This window comes from Elephantulus edwardii, unplaced genomic scaffold, assembly GCF_000299155.1.
Source record: "Elephantulus edwardii isolate Elephantulus edwardi_28Jun2011 unplaced genomic scaffold, EleEdw1.0 scaffold00182, whole genome shotgun sequence".
NCBI lineage: Eukaryota > Metazoa > Chordata > Mammalia > Macroscelidea > Macroscelididae > Elephantulus > Elephantulus edwardii.
This window is the reverse complement of record NW_006399932.1, coordinates 5,232,125-5,258,563: the sequence shown is the minus strand read 5'-3', so window position 1 is coordinate 5,258,563 and position 26,439 is coordinate 5,232,125.

Genomic DNA, 26,439 nt, shown 5'->3' with positions numbered 1-26,439 from the left:
ACAGTGCGATTGGCACAGGACAGAGCGGAGTTTAGGGCTGTTGTACATGGGGTCACTATGAGTCGCAGGCGACTCGACGGCACATAACAACAACAACAACAACAACAACATCAACAACACAGTAAACATAAGATATCATTGATCAGAGGTAGAGGGAACAGGCAGTGTGAGTCAGAATTTATTCTACTGCAAATGGGAAAAATAACTCTGGTCAGGAGGATGGAGTTGGGACTCCCTGCGTGGTGCAAATGACTAAGGCACGCAGGTGCTAACCAAAGAGATGAAGGTTCAAGTCCACTCACAGGGGCCTCAGGAGAAAATACTGGCAAACCGCTTCTAACAAATCAGCCACCAACAACTCTTGGAAGCAATTCTTTTTATTGTCTGGCACACATAGAATCACAGAAACATCGTGAGTCCGAAATTATTCCAGTGCAGCTGGCAAGTAGGGGGGAGGGGAATTCCTTCACCTTGGACTTGAAGCAAGACAGTTTACTGTTAATCTTTAATCTTTACCCCCAAGAAGTTTTTATTATTCTTTTTAGTGGTGCCTTTTGCTGTCCACTTGACCTCAACTTCAACTTGACTTTTGTACCTAACAGACTGTGCAGGGAAATTGATCTATGAGACTCTTCCATATTCATATGTAAGTGATTAATAATAAAACTATGCCACTTCTACCACCAGCTTAATTGGTATTTATTTTTTGTTCTCCTAGAATGGCAGCAGCAGCTTCAAGCCCAAAAGGAGAAGAGGAGAGAGGAGGTGGCCATAATCTCCCAGGTTTTACTCCACCCAGGGTGGCTGTGATCCCTTGGCCGGAGAGCATGGACTGTGTACTTGGGTGTTGTGTTGTGGCGGTCTCTGGAGAAAGGCGACTCTGCCTCCAGGAGCCAGGGAAGCCACGCTTGGCCTTGGGTTGAAGGCAGCAGCGGCTTCAAGCCCAAAAGGGCCCTCGGGCCTGTCGTTCATTGTTTTTGTTCAGGCATTCCTCTAGGTTGTATAGCCCTGGTATACAAGTTGCTGTACCGCAGTCACCTTTGGTTGCTGTAAGGCTGAACACTGTGACACGGATGTGTCAAATACGTTAATGGTTGTCTACCCAATGTGGACTGAGAGTGGGTTGGAGCTCCCTCATTAAACACGCCTGGAAGGAGGAGTGGCATCCACTTCCATAATATCTTGCCTCCAGAAACCCTATGAACCTGGAGAGAGGATGAAAGGCACCCAAGCGTCGAGGACTCTCCTTCATAGGGTCGCTATGAGTCACCTGCGACTCAACGGCACTTAATAACAACAACAGAATGGCAGCTGAACAGGGGCATCTCATCATAGCATTTTGCAACAGCGAACGGTTCCATTCCCCTTGACAACATCAGTTCTCATTCCCCCTGTCTCTTCATCTCACAAACTTCCCTTTAGCTGTGGGGACCACAAGTGAACTCTGATTAAATTATGACAATTGCATTACACTCATTGCTCATAGTCATTGACTAAGGACTGACTCATAGCCAACCCTCCATCAGGCTTCCAGAAACTGTAAAGCTCACAGGAAGAGATTGGTCATTTTTCTCCCACAGAGCAGCTGATAGATTTGAACTACCTACCTTGGGTATTGGGAGCTCTGGTAGCTTAGTGGTGAGGAATTGTGCAGCCAGTGCAAAGGTATGTGGTTTGAAACCACTGGCTGCTCCATGGGAAAAAGATGGGCAATCTCCTCCTGTGTGATTTACTGCTTCTGAAAACTTGCTGGAGGTCAGCAATAGGCCAGTTCTTTCTCGACAGTACACAATGACAATAACCGTTGCATGGTAGTGTAATTTCATACCCCTAGAGTTCCCTTAGCTTTATATGTTGTTATTAGGTGCCATCAAGTCAAATGTGGCGACCCTATAAACAACAGACCTGAACCCTATCCTCTCCTGTGCCATCCTCACAATCACTGAGACACAAAAGCCCATTGTTTCAGTCACTGTGTCAATCCACCTGGTAGACGGTCTTCCTCTCCAGTGCATCCCATATATTATATGCTGCTGCTGTTGTTGTTGTGTACCATAGAGTCAGAACCAACCATAGCTAACCCTCCATAGAGTTTTCAGAGGCAGTTAATCACATGGGAGATTGTCCATCTTTCTCCCACTGAGCTTCTAGTGGCCTCGAACCTCATGCCTTTGAGTTCGCAGTGCAGCTTTTTACCACTAGGACACCAGAGGTCAGACTATATGCTAGAATTGCTAATTTTCTTATAGCCTTTGCCCACTAATATTCAGGTTAGGTGGACGACAACACCATCATCTTTAAGTCAGTCTTCACACAAGTCTGTTCATTCCCCCTGGCTCTCTGTGTCATTTTTCCCACTGATTCTCCCACCTCAAGAGTTCTTCTTTACCATCCAAGCCCACACATGAAAACACATTGCGTAATGGCAGACTGTGACATTCTAACCCAGGATAATAAATGCACTATTCATCGCACCGGCGTCTTGGCCTCAGAGGGAGACTTGAAAGGAAAACAAACCAAGTTGTGAGTTTGTGTAGGAGGAACTTCCACATTTCCTCTCTGAGACAGCACCAGAGAATTAGGCCAAGTGCCCATAAAAATGGAAGCACTGACACGCTTTGATTCTTTGCTGTTATACAAAGCTCAGGGAAGCACTGTTGAGTCCATTAAGTTTCATGCAGTAGGTAATGGGTGGATCAAAAATGAAAGATTATCCTGAGGCCCAGCCTTCTCTCTTCTGGTTTTGGTCATGAGTGGGTAGATGGTCAAGATCTACATGAGACAAACTTTACAAACTGAACACACACAGGCCAAGGGCAAGATGACCCTGGGAAGGAATCCACAGTACTGGCAGCCCAGACACCCTCTCATCCTTCCTTGGCCTGTCTGATGGATCCATGCCACTGTCATTAAAAACATGCAACAGAACAACACTAAACACTAAAACTCATTGCTATGCAGCCAGAACCAATTCATAGCTTCCTGGGTTTCTAAGTCAGTAAATTGCACGGGAGGAGACGGCCTACCGATCTCCTGAGGAGTCTCTGGTGGGTTCAAACAGTGAGGAGCAGCCTCTGGGTTAGTAGTACAACTCTCTCCAGACTAGGACCTCAGAGCTCCCAGTACGACGTTGCTGTTTTTATTGTGTTCCATCTAGTAGGAACTGACTCATAGCTGACCCTCCAGCGGTTTCCAGAGGTGGTAAATCACATGGGAGTTGATTCTTCATTTTTCTCCCTTGGTGCTTCTGGTGGATCCAAACCACATTCCTTCACATTGTCAGTGGCTTACTGCTCAGCCACCAGAGTTACATACAGTGAGGAAAATTTGTTGCTTATTCTCCAGAAGGGATCTAGATATAGCACCTACTATATACTACTATATATACTACAAGAAGGTAGGTAGCTGGCCCTCACTACAAAGTTGTATTAGAAGAACACTGGGGGGTTTTTGACAAAGAAGGTACCAATAGTTAGTCTGCTTTAGCAAGAGATAGTTCAAGCTGTTGTATGCTCTGTCCCTGAAAACATGAATTACAATATGTATCTCTCTTGGAAAGGGTGAAACTAAGTTTCTCCTTGGTGGCTAAGATTTTGAAGCTCCCGTTTTACATACTTTGGGCATGAGGCCAGAAGGGACTGATCCTTGGAGAAGAACATCATTCTTAGAAGGGTGGAGGGACAGCGCAGGAGAGGAAGACACCGGATAAGATGGATTGATATAGTAACTGAGACAGTGAGGGTAGGTGTGTTGGAGTCAGTGAGACTGGCTCAGGACAGGGCCGGCTTCAGAGCTGCTGTACATAGGGTTGCTGTGAGTTGCACACAACTCAACTGCTCATAAAAACAACAACAACATATTTATGAAAGGTATCTAAAGGATGTGTGCTCAATGTATTCTTTAACATTATTATTATTTTTTGGTACTTCTTTCAGTTATTTTGCTTAATATAATTGGTTGCTAGTTCATTTGCAACGAAGAATTTTGCAACTGACTACCTTTATGACTTGCTGTCAATACGAAATTACCTTTCAAAATTCATGTAATACTTCTTGCCACTGTTCTTGTTGTTGTTATGTGCCGTCAAGTTGTTTGCGACTCATAGTGACCCTATGTACAACAGCCCTAAACCCTGCTCTATCCTGTACCAATCACATTGCCTCTGACACACCCATCCCGATTACCCCAGTCACTGAATCAATCCACCTCATAGAGGGTCTTCCCCTCCTGTGCTGTCCCTCTACCCTCCCAAGCATGATGTCCCTCTCCAAGGACCTGTCTCTCCTTACACCATGTCCAAAGTATGTCAGGTGGAGCCCCAGAATCCTTACCTCCAAGGAGTAGCCTGGTTTAACCCTCTCCAGGATGGATCTGTTTGTTTTCTTGGTAGTCCATGGAACATACTAAATTGTCTTTTCTCATATTATGATTGCTACTTCTACCTATTTTTGAGCTTGCATTTGCATAAGAACTTTGCCTGTAACTTGCTGTTTAATTTAAAAGGATTATATTAAAGTATCGCACATACACAGAAACGAAAACATACGCTTGGTGAATCTTCTACAGTGAACACTCCTGTGTGACCTATTTTCAAATCTAGAAACAGAATATTCATCCAGAAGATTTGGTCCTGCCCTGGTCACAAACCGACACCAAAGTTAAACACTAACCTGACTTCTAGCACCATGGATTCCTTTTGCCTGGTTTTGTGTTTTCCATACATGAAATCATGTAGTCTTTTTATATTTCTTGTTTTGATTTTGCAGTCATTATGCTCACGACATCCAACCATGTGGTTGCATGTATACACAGCACACTTATATTCACGAATGCATGGAAATTCATTATATCCGTGTTTTACAACTCATTCCTTCTAATGTTTATATACGTCTGAGTTGTTGACAATATTTGACTACAGATGGTGCTGCTATGAACATTCGTATAACCTGTCTTTGATGCACACTTGCATATTTCTGTTTGCTATTAAGCTAGGATAGGAATTACTAAGTCATTGCATATTTGTATTTGTTATTATGTGCTGTTTCTTGTGACTCATAGGGACCCTATGTATAACAGCCCTGAAACCTGCCCTATCCTGTGCCAACTTTTCTGTCTCTGACACACCTACCCGCGTTACCCCACTCACTGTATCAATCAATTTCATTAATGGTCTCTCTCTCTTTCTCTGTCCCTCCACACTTCCAAGTATCATGTCACTCTCCAAGGACTGGTCCTTCCTTGAAACATGCCCAAAGTATCTCAGACGAAGCCTCAGAATCCTTGAGTTCAAGGAGCAGGCTGACTTCACCCTCTCTAGGATGAACCTGTTTGTTCCCCTAGCAGTCCATGGTATATTTAATGCTCTTCTTCAGCACCATAATAACTCAAAGACATCAATTCTTTCTCTATCATCCCTAGTCATTGTCCAGCTCTCTGACGCATAGCAGCAAGCGATTATGAAGACTATGGCCCAGATCAGGCATACCCTAGTCTCCAGACTGACACTGTTACTTTTCAGTACTCTGGAGAGGTCTTTGACAGCTGAATTTCCCCAATGCAATTCATCTCTTGATTTCCTGGCTGCTGGTACCAAGAGCGTTGATTGTGGAGCCAAGCAAACTCAATCTCAATCTCTTCACCATCTATCATGATGCTGCCAATCAGCCCAGTGATGAGCATCTGTTTCCTTGATGTTGAGCTTCAGTCCATATTGAAGGCTGCAGTCCTTGAGCTTCTGCAGGAAATGCTTCAGATCATCCTCAGTTTCAGCAAGCAGAGTTGTGTCATCTGCATAATGCAGGTTTGTGATGAATCTTCCTCCAATCCTGATGCCACATTCCTCCTCAAAGAGCCCAGCCTCCCAGATGATCTGTTCTGCATATAGATTGAAAAGGTATAGAGATAGAACACATCACTGGGGTACACCTTTTCCAATTTTGAACCATGCGGTGTCTCCTTGCTCTATTGTGAAAACTGCCTCCTGATCCAAGTATAGGTTTCACATAACACAATTAAATGTTCTGGGATTCCCATTCTTCTCAGAGTCAGCCACAATTTGTTGTGATCCACACAGTCAAATGCCTTTGCATAGTCAATGAAACACAGACAGACATTCTCTGGTATTCTCTGCTTTCAGCCAAGACCCATCTAATATTAGCTATAATATCCCTAGTACCACAACCCATTCTAAACCCAGCCTGCACAGCTGGCAGTTTTCTGTTGATGTGCTACCCCAGTTTTAAATCTGTAAATAATGCCACATAGTTTTTGAATGTTCTTGTACCTCTTTTATTCCTGGTAGCAAAGCTGATAGGATTAGTCTCCATCTGTTCTTCAATGCACAGTCTTTTTTGTTTTGGTCATTATGTTGGAAAGGTAGTGAAAGCTCACTGAAATTTTAATATACTGATTAAAGATGCCTTTTATATACTTATTTTTTCCAGTTGGATATTCTCTTTTGTCATGTACCTGTTAAAGTTTTTGCCAATTTTCCTTTTAGGTTGTCTGATTTTTCTTAATAATTTGCAGAAATTTATTCTAGAGTCTTCATAAATGTCCTTGTCACAGTTTGTATTTTGCAGATGCTTTCTTCTATGCTGTGGCTTGCTCTCTGACTTGCATGATCATGTCTTAAATGGAACAGAAAAATTTAATTTCAATGATGCTTATTTTTTTCCCCTTTTAGTCTTTAACTCCCTCTACCCAGCCTGCTAAGGAAATCTTTGCCCATGCTAAGGTAATAAAAATATTTTCCCAATTTTTCCCTTGGCAGTTATTACTATTACCTTTCACATTTGCAGATTTCATTTGTGTGAAATTACGTTCTGTGTTCTGTGTGAGGTAAGAGATGAGGGCCTTTTTTGCCCTTTAATATGTTAAGTGCCATATCTTACAACACTTAACAGCAACAAATAAGAAGATTTAAAAAAAAAAAGAGTATTGGACTCTATTGTTGTGTTGTTGTTATGTGTCATCGAGCTGCCTGCGACTTACAGGAACCCTATGTACAACAGCCATAAACCCTGCCCTTTCCTGTGCCAATCTCACTGTCTCTGACATGCCTACCCCAGTCACTGAATCAATCCATCTCATTGAGGGTCTCCTGTTCTGCGCTGTCCCTCCACCCTCCCAAGCATGATGTCCCTCTCCAAGGACTGGTCTCTCCTTGCAACATGTACAAAGTATGTCAGACGAAGCTTCAGAATCCTTGCCTCCAAGGAGCAGCCTGGCTTCATCCTCTCCAGGACAAACCTGTTCGTTTTCTTAGCAGTCCACGGTATATTCAACACTCTTCTCCAACACCACAGCTCAAAGGCATTGTTACCATGTCATATTTCAAGCTACTATATTAAACTACTTTTTAATTTTCTGTTTTGTACCATGGGCACATTGTTTATCCTTGTGCTCCCACCACACTGTCTTAATTTCTTAGAATTTACTTTATATAGTATTTTTTTTCCTTGCTGTGTATCATCAAGTTGTATCTGACTGGCACAGGAGGAGATTGTCTCTCCTTCATCTGGTGGATCTGAATTGTGTACCTTTATGATTCTTATATTTTAAAATGTTGTGTATATTTTGCTTGGGTATCTCTCTTATTTACAGTATATACATTTTTAAAACCTACTCTGAAAATAATTGTCTTTTATTAGAAGGGTTTTGCTAACCTTTTCATATTTATTATTATGTTGTTGTTGTGTGCCATTGAGTTAGCACTGACTTTAAGATAGAAGTGACTCATAGGTGACCCTCCAGTGGGATTTCAAAGGTTATCAATTGAATGAGAGAAGATTACTTGTCTTTCTCTCACAAGGTAGATGGTGAATTTGAACTACCTAAGCACTGTGACACTGATGTGTCAAATGTGATAATGATTACCCAAGGTGGACAGTGTTTGGTGGAGCTACCAGATTAAAAGAAGCTTGGAAGCAGCAGTGGCATCCACTTCTGAAATAGCTTGCCTCTGGAAACTCTCTGAACTTGGAGAAATGATGACAAGTGTTCGGGTCTTTTGTTCATGGTATCACCATGAGCCATCTATGACTCGACGGCACTTAACAACAACAATCTTTGGATTAGCAGCACAACTCCATACCTACTAGAAATAAGAGCTCCCAAATTGTTAAAGCTGTTTCATGGTTTTGTTTATTCTGTGGCTTTTATCTTAATTACCTCAGAACTAGTTATTAAGACAAAGATTGGTTAAGTTTATTGGCATTCATGAGCTTCTTTCTCAGCCATCTCTTTGGTGATCAGCTAAGTTTCTGCTGTCTGGGTTTCCCTTGCTGGGTCTTCTCTATGCTTCCATATCCTCCTCAGTCTCCATGTATCCTTGGCTTTGTCTTTTCTCTTTCATGTTCCACCAAAATGCTTCTCCACCTATTGATTTTAAGTTTGAAAGTATAATTATTACCTTTGATCTTTGTGAGACCAATGGAGAGTTGATCTGTGTCAACATCAGTGAGCTTGACTTTAAGAATTGTTAAGTTTTCAGTTAAGAATGTTTTATTTACCAAGGGGCAGATCATAAGGGATAAATAAAACCCATTTGGTTTTGGTCTCCAAGATTTTTTTTTTCTGTGTTACTAGCAAATAATTTGGACTTTATTGGTTTTGTGTTTTTTATAATTGTTGTGAGGTTTCATATTTTCTATGAAATGAAGTAGATATTAGTGGAGCATTGAGCAAAGTTTCCTCTGATATCACTAATACTACTATAATTAGGCATAATAATTTGCCCACAAATTTTTCTTTTAAAATAATAAGACAATAAACTTAACTCCAGAGGTTACTTGTGATTGCTTGTGATCTGCATTATGCAGATGACACAACCCTGCTTGCTGAAACTGAGGGAGACCTGAAGCGCTTGCTGCAGAAGTTCAAGGACTGTGGCCTTCAATGTAGACTGAAGCTCAACATCAAGAAAACAAAGATTCTCACCACTGGGCTAATTGGCAGCATCATGACAGATGGTGAAGAGATTGAGATTGAGTTTGTTTGGCTCCACAATCAACACTCTTGGTACCAGCAGCCAGGAAATTAAAAGATGAACTGCAGTGGGAAAGTCTGTTTTCAGAGACCTCTCCAAAGTACTGAAGACCAATGATGTCAGTCTGGAGACTAAGGTGCACCTGATCCAGGCCATAGTCTTTGCAATTACTTGCTATGCATCAGAGAGCTGATAATGACAATGAATAGAAATGGTAGAAAGAGAATTAATGCCTTTGAGCTGTGGTGCTGGAGAAGAGTATTGAATATACCATGAACTGCTAAGAGAACAAACAGGTTCATCATAGAAAGGGTGAAACCAGGCTGCCCCTTGGAGGCAAGGATTCTGAGCTTCTTCTGACCTACTCTGGATATATTGCAAGAAGGGACCTTGGAAAGGGACATCATGCTTGGGAAGACAGTGCAAGAGAGGAAGACCCTTAATGAGATGGATTGATTCAGTGATTGGGGTATTGAGGGTAGGTGTATCAGAGACAATAAGATTGATACAGGAAAGAGCAGGATTTAGGGCGGTTGTAGATAAGGTTGCTATGAGTTGCAGGTGACTAGACAGCAAATAACAACAACAACAACAACTTGTGATTTTGAAATTTTCTCAACCATGGATCCCCATTAATTCTTAATAAGCTGTTCAATGCCATTCATTTGCTTTTAAAGCAACTTTTATTAAGATATAACTCACACATCATCTAAATTACACAATTCAATAGGTTTTAGTGTATTCACAGATATGTATAACCACAGTCAATTTAAAAATATTTTTATCACCTCAAACTCTATACCCTTTAGTTAAGGCTCCCTTATGCCCTCATTTCCCTTTTCCCAACCCTAAACAGTCAGTAGTTTACCTTCCAGCTTAAAGATGTCCCTATCCTGGTGGTTTCCCTTGCATGTAATCATATACTTTGTGGTCTGTTTTGACTGACTTTGTTCATTCAGGGTTCTTTCAATATCATTATCAACATCAATATTAAATCAATATCAATATCAATAATTCTTCCTTTTTTTTTTAGGGAGCTTTATTGAAGCTTAACATCAAGAAAACAAAGATTCTCACCACTGGGCTGACTGGCAGCCAGGAAATCAAGAGACAAATTGTATTGGGAAAGTCAGCTGTCCGGGACCTTTCAAGAGCACTGAAGAACAAGGAACAATGTCAGTCTGGAGACTAAGAGTCGCCTGATCCAGGCTATAGTCTTCACAATTACTTGCTATACATCAGAGAGCTGGACAGTCAATAGGGAAGATAGAGAATTGATGCCTTTGAGCTGCGGTGCTGGAGAAGAGTTTAATATAACATGGACTGCCAGGAGAACAAACAGGTAATGCTATGGGCAGTCATGATTATTTTTAAAACGACACAAAAATGAATACAGACTCTAATTTACATGAACCCTAGTTCTAAGAATCACCGAAGGGTTCTTTGTAAGCCCAGTGAATTTCCTTTTACTTACTGTCATAAGAACTATCAAGCCAATGAATGAGTAAATACACAAAATGCAGTGTCTTCAGATAAACATAAAAGAAAGAAATATTAAGTCTGAATATCTTATCTCCATGCTGCTAAATGTAGATACTTTGCAATAGCACAAGACTAGCTTGAGTTTTCCTCTCCATTTGTCTAGAGCTGTGTAAGACATGGCTTGTGTGTGGGTCCATGTGTGACAATACTAGCTGGATGGATTTGTTGTTGTGTGCCAACAAGCCAGATTGAACCATAGCTGACCCTCCTCCAGTGGGTTTTCAGAAACAGTAAATCAGCTAGGAGGTGATTGTCTATCTTTCTCCCGTATAACAGGCTTGGAAGAAAGAGTGGCATCCACTTCCAAAATAACTTGCCTCTGGAAACTCTATGAACTTAGAGCAACAATGAACGTTATAGAAGTGTTCGTCTCTTTCATTCATAGGGTCACTATGAGTCTTCTACAACTCAATAGCACTTAACAACAGTTAAGGTTCCAGTTCTTGGAAAATTACATCATGCTGAGAGAAGTGGAAGATCAGAGGAGAAAAGAAGATCTTCAATTCAATGGATTGATAAAGTGACTGTAACAATGGGCTTGAGTATGTCTCAGATTGTGGGGATGGCATGGGATAGGACAAGGTTAGATTTGTTGTTTATAGAATTGCTGTGAGTCATAGAGAGAACTCTGTTGGCCTAGTGGATAGAAAGTTATGCTACCAAACCAAAGATGGGTAATTTTAATCTATGGTCCTCGGGCCTGGTTTTAACTGGTTTTGGTCAAACATTCTTCTAAGTGGTGAAGCACTGGTCTGTGCATCGCTGTACAGAGGTAACTCATGGTTGCTGTGATGCTAAACACTGTGACACTGATGTATCAAATGCGATAATGGTTACCTATGGTAGACAGTGTTTGTTGGAGCTCCTAGATTAAAACAGGCTTGGAAGCAGGAGTGGCATCCACTTCCGAAATGGCTTGCCTCAGGAAACCCTTTGATCTTAGAGAAATGATTAAAACTATACAAGTAGTCAGATCTTTTGTACATAGGGTCGCTATGACTTGGTGGTGTTTAACAACAACAACAACAACAACTCCAGCAGAACAGATGGTGGATTTGGTGGATTCAAACCTCTTTCCTTTGGGATTGCAGTGCAGCTTCTTACCACTAGGTCACCAATGTTTCCTGCATGGGTAAGAGAACATAATTAATTCTGTCATTGCTTCATTTATTCTTTATAAAAGAAAACAAGAAAATGAAATATTTTTTTTTCTTTAACTTTCAACCAGTCTTATACTTCTTTTAGTTTTTAGGAGCAACTGAATTTCTAGATACATCTTATTATTATTAATTATGTGTATTCTTCAAATCATTCAACAAATGTTAATGGAGCATTTCTTAGGCATTTGACAATATTATGTGAATTAGACGATAGTGTTTTTATCTATCTCATTTCTTATTATTTAAAGAGTTCAAGTGCATATTTAAAGGGAAATAAATTTATCAATGTTTGTAAGGTTAATAATTTTTTTTATTTAGGTTGTTTATTTTTCATTTCAATGAACATCTACGGAGATTTTGGGATTCCATTCAATAATTTTTAACAACAGTTTTGGCTTGTGTCTTTGTGTGTCTAAGAGCTGCCTCCTAAAGACTTTTGGCATCCACTGCAGGAGTATGTTCACCATCTGAGACATTGTTTCCAGCCTGCAGAATATTTTCACTCACAGAGAGGTAAAGTTTAATCCTCGGGAAAGCGGAGTTAGCACAGATGCGTGGTATTTTAGTACCAGAGATTCTTGGAAATGACCTGTAAGATTTCTGAAAAGGTTCCACCCCTGAATTCAGAGGGAGGCAACTGCCTGGGCTGCCTTCATGCTGCATTTTAAATGAAAGGCAGGTGTGCTCCGGAGCCTGCAAAGACAGTGATCATAAAACACGCTCTCTCTGCTGGAAAGATGAGGGCTACGTGCTCACTGCAGTGGGAGCATAGATACTGGGGGCGGGAGGACTGCAGAATATTTTTGAAACAAAAAAGTTGACGGGGAAGTTTCAAAGAAGAAATTTTTCTTCTGCGCTTTGGTCAAAAATGTAAACTGGAATTTAAAGTAATTTCATAAAAGTATACAAGAGAGTAATCTCAACATTCACTTAAAATTTCTCAACGAGCCTTGCTACTTTCTCCACAGGTTCCTGGTTTCAGGTATTATGGAGTCAGCTGGGACTCCCAGCAGTCCTACTTAAGACAAAACCAACTCTACCCAGTCCAGGGCCATCTTGACAATCTCTGCTCTGCTGAAGCCCATTGCTGCAATCACTGTGTCAACCCACCTTGTTGAGGGGCTTCACCTTTCTACTGATTCTCTCTACTTTACCTTTCTCTAAGGACTGGCTCATTCCTGAAACAGGCCAAAATGAATGAGACTTCTTCTTTTTTAAGGAATACTCTATCCACACATGTTAAACCTTACAGAGCTTGACCTCTTTGCTTCACATTCAGTTGGGCCACTGATATCTATTGAGAAGCTCTGCTGGCCTAGTGATAAGATGCTGTGCTGCAGTCCCAAAGGCACATAGTTCAAATCCACCAGCTGCTCCATGAGAGAAGACAGGGAAATCTCCTCCCACGTGACTTACTACTTCTGAAAACTCACTGGAGGGACAGTTATGGATCAGCTCTGACTCAACGGCACACACAACAGCAACAATAACATGCACCAAAGGAACTGTAGTGGCATAATTGTTAAAGCACTTAACCATTAACTGAAAAGTCAATGGTCCAAGCCCACCAGTAGCATCACAAATTCAAACCCACTACTAAAGATTACAGGCTAGGAAACTCGATGGGACATTTCTCCTTTTTCGTGTGAGGTCATTACAAGTCAGCATAGACTCAGTGACACACATTATGTGTCAGACAGAAGAGAAAACAAGTGGCCAGGGTGACTCTATGTCCTAGTATCATCTAGAGTGTAATAGTAATGAACACCTTTGCAAGTAATACATTGCCCTTCCTAAACTGAGTAGCTTAAAATTAACACACATTTACTATCTTACAGTTCTCTGTCTTGAAAGTCTGCATAGTATTTCTGTTTAGCTGGGCTATCACCCAGGGCTGAGGTTTATCAAAAGGCTTTTTGGAGAAAGAATCCATTACCAGTCTGCTTGGTGTGTTGCTGGCAGAATCTGAAGGTTTTAGCTCCTGGCCAATTGTTGACTGGAGGTTGCCCTTAGTTACTTGCCTAGCAAGTCTCTCAAAGATGATAATTTTCTACATCAAAACTAGTAAGAGGGTGTCTGCTTACAAAATTGATGTTATGTTTTATAAGTTAATCATGCATGTGGCATCCTTTCTTGCTGTACTGCACTAGTTAAAAGATAGTCACTAGATGCAGCCCACACTCATGGTCATGAATAGCAGGAGGAAAGGGACATTAGGAGCCTACTTAGGCATTTATCTACAACCCAGCATGCCAATAAAACTTCAAATAGACTGCCAGGCATTGATGGTTCGGTGGCAGAATTCTCACTATTTATGTAGGACACTCTGATCGTGTAGACAGAAAAATAAGCTCAGCTGTCATTCACTGTAAGCCAGCTGAGAAGAGAGAGATGAGAAAAGAAACTTTCAGATGCACTGTATTCAGATACTGTTGATCTGGGAGAAAATGATGGCATGGTAGCCTTAAAGACTATTTTCCAGAATCTCAGGATGGATTCAGGCTTTTTAAGGGGGATAGTCAAAGGAAGTAAGGTAGGAAGAAGGAATGTGAAAAGGGTCCTAGGTGGGAAGTGGGGGGAATGTTTAGAGATCTGATAAGGCTGTTTGTTCCATGATATATCTTCCCACGATGGCTGTCAACATATCTTGTGACTAAAGTTCAAGTAAGTGATGAGCTGGCTTTCATGATGATGGTGCATTCTTCAGGTAATTACTTGGGTTTTTATGGCAGCATAACTTGATCTCAAATTGTCAATTCCTGGAATAACTGTTTCAACACTCACTAATCATCTTTACATTCTTGTTCTTGTTATGTGCTGTTGAGTCTCTTGCAACCCTATGCACAAGAGCTCTGAACCCTGTCCTATCTTGAACCAATCTCATTGTCTCTGACATTATCCCCATTATCCCGGTTACTGAATAAATCCATCTCATTTGGGGTCTTCCTCTTCTGAACTGTCCTTCCACCCTTCCAAGCATGATGTCCTTCACCAAAGACTGGTCCCTCCTGGCCATGTGTCCAAAGTATGTTAGACAGAGATTCAAAATCCTAGCCTCCAAGAAGCAACTTAGTTTCACACTCTCCAGGAAAGAACTGTTTGTTCTCTTGGCAGTCCAAGATGTATTCAACACTCTTTTGCAGCATCACAAGCATTGATTTTTCTTCTATCATCCTTAGTCAATATCCTGCTTTTTGATGGATAGCAAGCAATTGAGAAGACCGTGGCTTGGGTCAGGTACATCTTAATCTCTACACTGACATAATCTTTACATGTGGTTGTTGTTGTTGAATACTGTCGAGTCAGAACAGACCCATAGCTGACCCTCTGGAAGTTAATGCCATGGAAGGAGATTGCCCATTCTTCTCCCATGGAGCAACCGGTGGGTTCAAAATGCATGGCTTCAGGATTGCAGTACAGATTCTTGCCACTAGGCCACCAGTGCTCTCCTAAACTTTGGTAACTATTTACTATCATCCTAAGCTTAGATAACTGTTTTGTAAAACAGGTGTGGAGACCAACAGTAAGCAAAGAAGCTTTTATTTGGGGCTCTTGGGGGAGGTTCATGGTCTCACACTAGAGAGGAGCAGGAATCAGAGAAATTGCAAGTGAAATGAAGGTAAACTGGCTTTTAATGACTCAGTGGGAAAGGGCTATCTCTTGGCAGAGGTCATGTAGCTCACTAGTTGGTTGAAGCTACTGATGCTGTTGATGACTGGCTGATGACACTGTTAAGTGGGCAGTCTCTTTGCAGAGGAAGTAGTCATATAGTTCACTGATTGGCTGTGGCTACTGGCATTCACTGCTGACACTGTGGGGCAGGAACTGGCTGTTGTGAGCAAGGTAGGTGTGGCATCAGATGATGAGATAGTTTGTAGCATCAGATGGCTTGGGAAATCTTTGCAGTTTCTGTTTTCTTGAGGCCATTTCACAGGATTCATGAACCAGCCTTATAGGCCTATCATCCAGCCTTTTTGGTTATATAGGGGTGATGTATTTTCTCTGGCTGCTTCCTGCTGAGAGGGGTTGTAATAGGGATGGGGGAGAAAGGCTTGGAGACAGCTTACTGGGCAGCTGAGAATGAGGATGTAGTAATGTCTGGTTAACTGCAACACGAGAAATTTCATGGATACTAGCTTACACAGATTTTAGTAGGCATGGTGCTACTAATAGAAATAAACAGAGTATTAGCAATGGACTTATAATTTGGGCTAGCTAAATCATTAACGTTGAGTGCCACTACCCTGGTTGGATCCTGAGGACTGTCCAGGTTAGTTGTTGTGCTGTGTGTGTGTGTCAGGGTCAGTCCAGGTGAAGGCAAACAAGAAGTTGGAGTCAGGAGATAAAGGAATGGTAAAGAAAGCATCCTTAAGATCAAAGATGCTGAAATGTGTAGTTTCAGGAGGTATTTGAGAAAGCAAGGCGTAGGGTTTAGGGACTACTGGGTGGGTAGGTAGGTCAGCTTCATTACTGAGGCATAGGTCTTGGACAAGCCTGTAAGCACCTGACGGTTTGTGAACTGGCAACATGGGGGTGTTACATGGGGACTGGGAAGGTATTAGAAGGCCTTTGCTGAGGAGCCTAGTAATAATAGGGTGGATTACATGATGATAGGAAACTGGGTGTGTGATGGAAATTTAGTAGGATCCTTAAGAGAGATAAAAACAGGTAAGTGGTGAGAGGCTACTACTGGCTTTGAAATATCCCAGACTACAAGATTAACAATATCATGAGTTAAAGGGTGATCAGAAGTAGAGGATGTTGATAGGTGAGAAATTAGTGGGAGAAGAAGGGGGAGGAAAGGCCATGGAGAGATAGAAATAGTGGCATGGAAATTTGGAGAACATCTCTACCCAGTAGGGGAACAGGGCAGGAAAGCATTAACTACAAAGGAGTTTGAGAAAAAGATTTTATCTAACACACATGGCAAGGGAGGAGTCTTGCATGGGTAAGTAGGCTTTCCATCACCTCATGACCATGACACGGGAAGGAGTTGTGGTGCCTGAGAAGGCAGGGAGGAAAGAGAAGGTAACCCCCATGCCCCCATGTCTGTTAAAAATGAGACAGACTTACCCACTACTCTTATAGTCACCCTGAGCTCAGCCAGACTAATAGGGGTCTTCAAGTCTGGGCAGCCTCAGTCCTCATCCAAGAGGCAGAGGAGCTCAAGAGGCAGAACCATTGGGTGGCCATCAGCTTGTCCTCCACATTGAGGCACAGAGATGAGCTCAACACCAGGGGTCAGTCACTTCACCAGTGGCCTGGTTGCTTGCAGGCTGGGCAAGGCTTTGTTGGCAGCCAGGGGTGTGGGCATTGCCATGCCCAATGACCTTCTAGGCCACATTTGAAGCCTGAAAATCTACTCAGCAGAGTAGATTTTGAAAGGAGGTCACACTGAGGCCCCTTTTTATCTTTTGGTGCTGGCCAGAGAATGGCTACAATGGCTTGAGTCTGGAGAGCTACCTTTTGATGCATCTGACCCTGTTTTATTGCTTTAGCTCTGTCCTCCCTGGAATTAAAACCTTTAAAAGCTGTGTTTACCACATCGTGGATGAGCATTTGTGGTCTTTCTCAGCTTTTTTGAGTTTTTTTCTTATGTCAGGTGCAGACTGTGTTATGAAACAGATAGCTAAAACTGTAGACCCTGGTACTGTTGAAGGCTCTAGGCGAGTGTACTGGGTTAGAGCTTCAGTTAGTCTATTTAAGAAGACTGCTGGATTCACATCTGGTCCTTGTGTTATTTCTTGGAGTTTGTTACAACTAATCACTCTCAGCATCTTCTTGCATGCCTGATAAGAGATACTGAATCATGGTCGCACCTGCCTTCTTGGGCATGTTGATAGTTCCAGTTGGGCTTTGCATCTGGGACAGCTACTGCACTTATAGGCATTGTCTGATCTGTGAGGTATGTCTGGTCTGTGTATGTGCAGGCAGCTGCTAAAATGTGGTCTTTTTCATCAGGTGTGAGGATAGAGGTGAGGATAACATGGAGATTATGCCAGGTAAGGTCATCAGCTTGTGTTAGGTAGCAGAATTCTTTGTGGTAAAAGAGTGGGGTTAGAAAAAAAGGAACTGAGGCATTTTTCAATAGCAGAAAAATCAGACAGAGAGTAGGGAGCATGGACATGAACAACTCCTTCAGTACCTGCAACTTCCTGTAGGGGGCAGAGTAACTCAGGAAATGGGGAACGTGAACAGCACTTGGAGGGAAGGTCATGAGAACATGCATGAGAATTAACGAGAGAAGAGAGAGGGTACTGCAGTGGGAGGAGAAGATTTTGGGTATGGAGGGGGTTGGGGATGAGGCAGAGGCATAGTGGGTGCCTTCAAGAGGATCTGGGTCAAAAGGGGTAGGTAGGGTCAGAGGTTGGAGTGGCAACAGGAGGAGAAGAAAGTTTTGGATTTTTCCAAGCAAGAAACACGTGCTCAGTGGAACAGAGTGAACAGAAGTCTGGACAAGAACGAAGGAGCCAAAAGGCCTGGATATAGGGGACCTCCAAGTCTTTGTCTGACCTGTGACAATAGTTGTCTAAGGCCATAAAGATATCAGAGTCTAAAGAGCCATCAAGTGGCCAGTGGAGGTGGGTATTGAGGCCAAGAGGCAGAGCAGAAAGAAGAAAAATCTATTACTTTTTCTTTATCTCTAAGCAATTTTCTATTTCATGCCAATGAGAAAGTAAACAGCCAAGTGGCGATTTAAGGTCATATTTAGACACTTGTGATCCTATCATCCGTCCTGTCTCTGAGCAATGTGTGTAGGGACGTTGGCATCCCAACAATCAGTCCACACGAAGAAGGAAAGACAGAGAGGAAGCAAGGTGGCTGGGGCGTCCCTACAGACACCAAGACCAAGGGCTAGACCTGGTTTAGTGGAAACAGGAATCCATGATGTGACCGCAACTAGGGATAGGGAGCCTGGAGATGGAGCAGGGAGGGAGGGATGGGGAACCAGTGGACTTACCACTGGCAGAAGAAGGCTGGACTCCAGAGGGTCCTGGTCCTAGGCAAAGGAACAGCCCAGGGGGCATATGCTCCTCCCATGTCTGGGCACCAGATGTTTTGTAAAACAGGTGCAGAAACTCAAAGTAAGAAAAGAAACTTTTATTTGGGGCTCATGGGCAAGGTTCATTGTCCCAGGCTGGACAGGAGCAGGAGGGGTCAGGAAAGTCATGTGACATGAAAGTGAAAAGGCTTTTAATGACTAGGTGGGAAGGGGTCACCTCTTGTCAGAGGAAGTGGTCATGTAGCTCTCTGGTTGGCTGCAGCTTCTGATGCTGTTGATGATGGCCAATGACACTGTTAAGTGGGCAGTCTATTTGCAGAGGAAATGATCATGTGGCTCGCTGATTGGCTGTGGCTACTGGCACTCGCTGCTGACACCGTGGGGCAGGAACCAGCTGTGTGAGCAATGTAGGTTGTGACATCACACCATGAGGTAGGTTGTAGCATCAGATGGCTTGGGAAATCTTTGCAGTTTCTATTTTCTTGAGGCCATGTCATGAGATTTGTGAATCAGCTCTGCAGGCCTATCAATAACTATTATCATCCTAAACTTGGGCAATTATGCCTGAGCTCCTCCTGCCATTAGTTTGATACCTTGATACCTAACAGTGCATCTCACAGGCAGTTACAGCCCATCTGTCAACAGGGACTTGTGCATCACCACGATGCTGAACAGGTTAAGCAGGACTTCAAGACTACAATGGACTAGGAAGAAAGGCCTGGGTATTACTTCTGAAAATAAGTCTATGAAAAGTTCTGAGGATCGTGTGACCCCATTCTACAATGCTCATGGTGAGGGTGCAGCACTGGGAAGTGTTTCTTCACCTTGAGCATGAAATCATGATGAGCTAGGACAGCAATACATGAACAACATGTTTGATGGAGTTTTATGCTTGAGACAACAGGCTTCAGATTAACAGTAGAGAAGAATGGTTGTTTTCTTCTTTTTTACTTCAATAAACCGCAGGCATCAAGAGAAATGTATTTTATTTCCTTCAATTTTTTTTTAATAGTATCGCACCAATTGCTTAGTATTTTGAGCAGGCAGCCAGCTATATGTAGTGGTCATGATCCTAAGAGTAAAATCTCGTTATTTTTCCCTTTAATTTACTTACACTGGATGACCATAGAATTTATTATTCCAGAAAGGATACTTTTGAAAGTGAAAGAAAGGCACCAGTAATAATTGCATCAGAAAATACATAAGTAAACCAGGAGTATCCTTCTATAATCTGGCCACATAATTACCACACTGATATTTGGTTGGAAAAACAACCTCCTTCTCTTGGAAGATCAGAGTCTGAGTGGGGGAGAAGGAAGAGGAGATGGGGAATCGACCTTGTCCATCCTTGGCATTTTGGACCTGCAGCCTGCTTCTATCTAGCTTTCAGAGCTGACTTCCATGGCTTCTTATGGAGTCAAGGACCTCAGGAAACTCTAAGGGCTTTACTGTTCCTTTGTCCGCTTCCCTCTTCTCAGTGTCCCTTCTCACTTTTCCCTCTGTTGACTGAATGAGCAAAGATAATGTACATTGTACCTTTTTGGTGGTTTTTGACAGCTCAGTTCTTTCCTCTTATTTCATTTGCAATACTCTAAATGTAAGTATGCAGGATAAATGGCTAACTGAAAAGGTAGACTTTTGAATGAACAGGTCATTTATTACATAGTAGAGACAACAATGTGCTTCAGTGGAAAATACTAGCCTCATGTTTCATCAAATAAAAATGCCAAACACCACTATTCATGAGTTGTCAATTTCTATTTCTCTTTTTGATACTCATATCATGCCCTCTCAAATAAAACTCACAGGAGCCATTTCCAGACTATTTTTTACTAGTTATAGGTAGCAAGCGTTTGAAAATATTTGCTGCATTCTCATGGAAATATTAACTACCTGCAAAATAAGTGTTCCTTGGGAACAATAACTTTTGGAATGAAAGCGTTCATTGAGAAACAAAAAACTAGTAAAATATTTACTTTGATTGCATCAACTTACTACTCTACTAGCTTATACTTTAAACAGTTGTAAATATGAAAGCCATTTCTGTATGCATGTGGTGTTAATTGAAAGTAAGATCTAGGAAAACCTTTCCTACACAATACTTTTCAGGAGTAAAATATGTGCATGACTGAGCTTTTTTCTTGATGGCTGGTTGGAGGATAGTAAGGCCTCCAAGACGTCCTCTAAGTTTCTCTTAGTTGTTTTTAGCCTCTGAAACAAGCAAATCCATGGTCATAGTCACAGTTCCTAAAACTTTACTTCATCTTCATGCACCTAGTCATCATTTCTCTGTGCCTTTTTAGACAGATATGTTTGACTGCTGTTAAGCTGATTCAAAAAAATGGAGTTTCCATGAGTAGAGTTATGGCCCACAAGCTTTCCAGTGGCTGATTATCTGAAAGTATACCCCACATCTTTCTTCTGAAGTGCTTCTGGGTGGGGTTGAATCTCTAATCTTTTAGTTATAGTTAAGCTTGTTAATGGTTTGCAACATCCAGGAACTTTATGTGTGTGCTATACAAATATAAGCATACCATTTCCGTTCCTCCACCCCTTAAAGATCCGTTGCCTGGTGGTAAGGAGTTGCACTGCCAATCCACAGGCATGCAGTTTGAGGCTATGAACTGCTCCACAGGAGAAAGATGGGTAATCTCCTCCTGTGCAATTTAGAGTCCCTGAACAGTTACTGGAAGATCAGCTATGGGATGGTTCCTTCTCGACAGCACATGCCACATAAAAATAAAAGCATTATTGTAGAATGAGTACAAGGATCGGGGCTGGGGGGGCGAGGAGAGCGTAATCATAGGGTCACACAATTTGATCAGTGAAGGGAGGGGGGGGGTAAAGGAAAAGGGGAAAATTCAGTGTGAGTGTATACAAACTTTATGAACTTAGTATGTAAACCAGTATAAAATTAAAAAAATTAAAGCATGTCTGTGTGCATATGTATCTATCTATAAACTGTTTCAAATTTTATGAAAATATATACCCATTCCCTAGAGGCTATCATAACAATTTATTATGCATTCTTGTAGAATTCTCTGGTGACTGAGTATTAAGGCGCTATGTTGCCAACCCGAAGGCCTGAGGTTTGACTCCACCAACTTCCCCACAGGAGAAAATGGTCAATCTCTTCCAGGTGATATACCGTCTCTAAAAATACCCCATAGGGTCAGCTACGTGTTGATTCTGATTTGATGGTACATAACAACAACATGCAAGTTTAGAAGTATTTGTTTCGAAGGGAGGGCTATTCCTTGGAGAAGGACATGAGGTTAGGAAGGGTTGGTAAAGAAGAGGAATACTCTTGCCCAGGTAGATTGATGTGGTAACTGCCAATATGGACTCTTGTTTGTCAGGAAGTGTAAGGATAGCACAGGATAGAACAGGATTCAGATATTTTGTTCATAGGATCACTGTGAGTTGTACTCGACTCAATGGTACCTAAAAACAACAACAACAACAACAACACATGCTTCTTTTTATGTGGGGTTTTTTTTTGGCATAAGGGAAGAATATCATCACACCTTAAAATTTTTAAAAAAACCCTCAAGTATAAAATATAATGTATACTTTGAAGATCTTTCCAAATCATTACTTACTTACCTTTCTTATTTTTAGTAATACTCTACATATTCCTCTAATGTTATTTTTGTTGTGTACTGTGTAGTTAGAATTAACCCTACAACAGGTTTTCAGAGGCAGTTAATCACATGGAGGAGATTGCCCATTGAGGTACCATATTTAGTGTTGTCAGTTCTGAATTGTTGGTCTATATGCTTCACTGCAATCCCAAAGGCATGCAGTTCAAATCCACCAGCTGCTCCATAGAAGAAGGATGGGTAATCTCGTATAATTTACTGCCTCTGAAAACCTGCTTGCGGTCACCTATGGGTTGGTTCCAACTTGACAGCAGATAACAAAACCAACATATATAGTTTAGAAAAAAGTAAAATATGTGTACATAAATCTTTATGTTTTTTTAAGATCATCCTTTTGTTTGTGCTTGTGTGCAAGTATGTTGTATTGTTGAGTCACCTGCTGTCATAGTAACCCTAAATACAACAGCCCGAAACCCTGCTCTATCCTGTACCAATCTTATTGTCTCCGACAAACCTACCCCCATTACCCCAGTCACTGAATCAATCCATCTCATAGAGGGTCTTCCCCTCCTGTGCTGTCCCTCCAACCTCTCAAGCATGACGTGCCTCTGCAAGGACTGGACCCTCTTTGCAATATGCCCAAAGTATGTCAGCCAAAGCTTCAGAATTCTTGCCTCCCGGCTTCACCCTCTCCAGGACGAACCTATTTATTCTCCTAGCCGTACATACATACACTTTTCTCCAGCACCACAGCTCAAAGGCATCAATTCTCCTTCTATAATCCCTAGTCATTGTCCAGCTCTCTGATGCATAGCAAATGATTGCAAAGACCATGGCCTATAGCTGTATTAAATAAACATTTTTAATCCTGATAACTATTCCTAAATGAATGAGCTAATTTACACTCAAAATATATCCAAATACAGAGTGAGTTTACTCTCCCAGAGAATAAACCCATCTCCTTTTCCACATTTTCATCAACCTTGTGTGTCACCAAACTTGTCCATTGCCTATCTTCTCGGTGAAAAATATTACATTTTTTTCTGATCTCATCTCCTTTCCTTATGGCCATTTTCATTAAGGCCTTTCATTATGTCATTTTGCCATATATTAACATTTTGTTAGTGCTTCATTTTCTGTGAAATATATGTTTTCATATTTGCTGTTCTTAGGTGCCATTAAGTAGATTCCAACTATTTGTTGGGAAAATGAGTTGGTTTTCATCTCTCTGCAATTTGAAAGGTTTTGCTAGCTCTGGGTGTAGCTTAGCCATTTCTGTAGATATTTACCAAATCCCGGATCAAGGGTTCTTGGGAAACAATCTAACCACTATGCTGTTGTTATATACAATTTTTATGACTCTTTATTTACTATGGCTCTGGTCTTTTAAAAAAATATACAAGGCCTGTCTTTTACAGAATGGATCTCAATCTTTAATGTCAGCTCTTGAGAAGGCCTCTCTCGCATCTTTCCCGTAATGACGTGACATTCTTTAGGCCAGTGGGCAGCATTCTATCTCTATGAAAGCTTTATCTGGCCCTGGTTTTCATTGGCTTTTTCTGGATGACTGTCAAACACTGTGATATAATAAAAGTTATTCTGGCCTTCACTTTGAAGAGTTAAAGTTGAGGCTGATTTTATTTTGCCCATGAAACCTTATGAAACAGGCTTATATAGGTTTGGTTTGCTGTGACTACTCAGTGAGCCTGTCAATAGAATGCATTAATTCATGCTTTTGATCTTTATGTTTGTAAAGATCAGAATTTACATTCTGCTTTTCTTTCACTCTCTCATGTTGCTTTCTTCGAAATGAAGAATTGGTGGGGAGAAAGAATTGTATTCCAGGATTTGATTTTGGGGAGATTTTAAAAAGTAATTCCTACTAGTATCACTGGAGTGTGGGGCTTCCCTCTCTGACCAATGCCTATGAGCCAATAAGGTATCTTCCTCTCTGCTGGCTCCACGGAAGGTGGACTCTGGTTGAGGTGGTTTATGCATTCTGGCCTGATAATTTTCTCTGCAGAAGTGAGTAGAGAATTCTTCCTGTGTTCTGCAGCAGAAGTCCTCTGGGAACAAAATCTGGCTCCCAGAGCTTAAACGTTCTGTGCTGTAAAAGAGAAGATCAAGGGCGATGAGGGGCACTAAGTGTTTGTTCAAAAGTTTCCAACTGTTCTGACTTTTCAAACAGCAGAGAGTGAGCTTTTGTTACTTTTGCCTGAGGGGATACTTGAAGAAAGGTGTCTTTAAACACCCTCTCAAAATGTCCAGACTTCAGAAAGGAGAGAGAGGAAATCGTAATGAGAACAAATCCATCGGTTTTACATTTGGATAAGAAAATAGCAATACAGAAAAATAAAATATTCCCAGAGCCGGCTTTTATGTTTGTCTCTGTAAAATGCATTTTAAAATTGGAAGCAAAACACTGGGTAACCAGCATATGATTTGGCAGCTCAAAAAGATGTAGAAATTCTGCTTAAGCCAACTACCCTAATCCTAGGCATTTGCCCCAAAGAAAACAAAGATAAGACACAAATGGATGTATGCATATCCACGTTTGTTATAACATTATTCATAATAGCACAGAGATGGAAGCAGCTTAAGTGCCCACCAACAAATAAATGAATGGAATTCCCAACACCAATAAGGTGTCAAGCTCTTAGCGGCCAGAGATTGCTGCCCCAGCCAGATGAAGATCTACACAGAGCAATAGCAGCCGGAACAGAGAACAGGAGACCAGCCTGAGATGGAACTGTCTTGGGGTTTCTGCCCACAGAGCCAGAGCTAGAGGCCCTTGGCCAAACTTGTTGGAGAACTGACAAATGATGATATAACTGGCGGGTTTAAGAGGATTTTTAAACACTGGCCTAAGCCATGTTATTATTGTTGTTGTGTGCTGTGAAGTCAGAATTGACACATAGCTGACCTATGTCAGAAGCAGTAAATCGCATGGGACGAGGTTGCCCATCCCTATCTTGATAGGCAGCTGGTGGATTTGAACCACATACTTTTGGAATTGCAGCACAGCTTCTTCCTATTAGGCAACCAGAGCTCCCTAAGCCATGAAGCTGAAGGTGAAAGGGCTTGCAACCACACTTGAGAAGTTGTCTGAAGTGAGGAATTGTATCCTGCTGCCAATCTGTGAACTTCCTTAATAAACCCTACAGACATGAAAAACAAACAAACGAATGGACAGAAAAGCTTCAGTACATCCACACAAAGGAGCATTATGCCGCATGGAAAAACATTTTCAGAAATACCACACGACATGGGTGAATCTAGAGGATATTATGAGAGTGAATTACCTCAGTGACAATTGGACAAGGTATAAGATCACTGCTACAAAATTAAGAAGGTTAAGAGCAGGTGCGAGTGGGGGGGAGATGGAGAGAAGAGGAATAGACAGACAAGGAACGCACCATTGGAAGATGTAAAGGAAAGGTAATTCTGAAAAAAAGAACAAACAAACAAATACTAGAACATTAGAGCTGCAAGTACGGGACATGAATGGAGGAATGAAGGGAAAAAGAAGAGAGGATAAATCTGTATAAATGAATGAATGAAAAGTCAATTTCTTTGTAAGCTTCCATTCCAATTGTGTTGTTGTTGTTATGATTCAACAGCTCTGAAGCCTGCCCTCTCCTGAGCAAGTCTCACTGACTCCAACACACCAATTCTTATTGCCCTAGTCACTGAATTAATCCCTCTTATCTGAGGTCTTCCTCCACCTCTCCGTGTATGATGTTCTGCTCCAAGCATTGGTCCATTCCAGTTACAATTTTTAAAACCCCAAAACAATACAACTTATAGGTAGTCATCTAAGATGCAATCTTTCCTTGCCTTGAACAAAGAAGAGCAAATACAATCAAAGGCACATGGAAATGTGTCTAAAACGGAATCTTGTTTGTTGTTGCTGATGTTGTGTATCGTCGAGACAGAACTAACCTATACAGGCAGTAAATCTTACAGAAGTTGATTGCTCATATTTATCCTACAGAGCAACTGGTGGATTCAAACCATGTATATTGCTTTGGCAGTGCAATTCTTTACCATGAAGCCACCAGCACTCCCCTAAAGCTTAAGGGATCAAGCAAATTCCAGCCACCATGTCCTTGAATATATAACTATAACTAAATGGTACCAGGC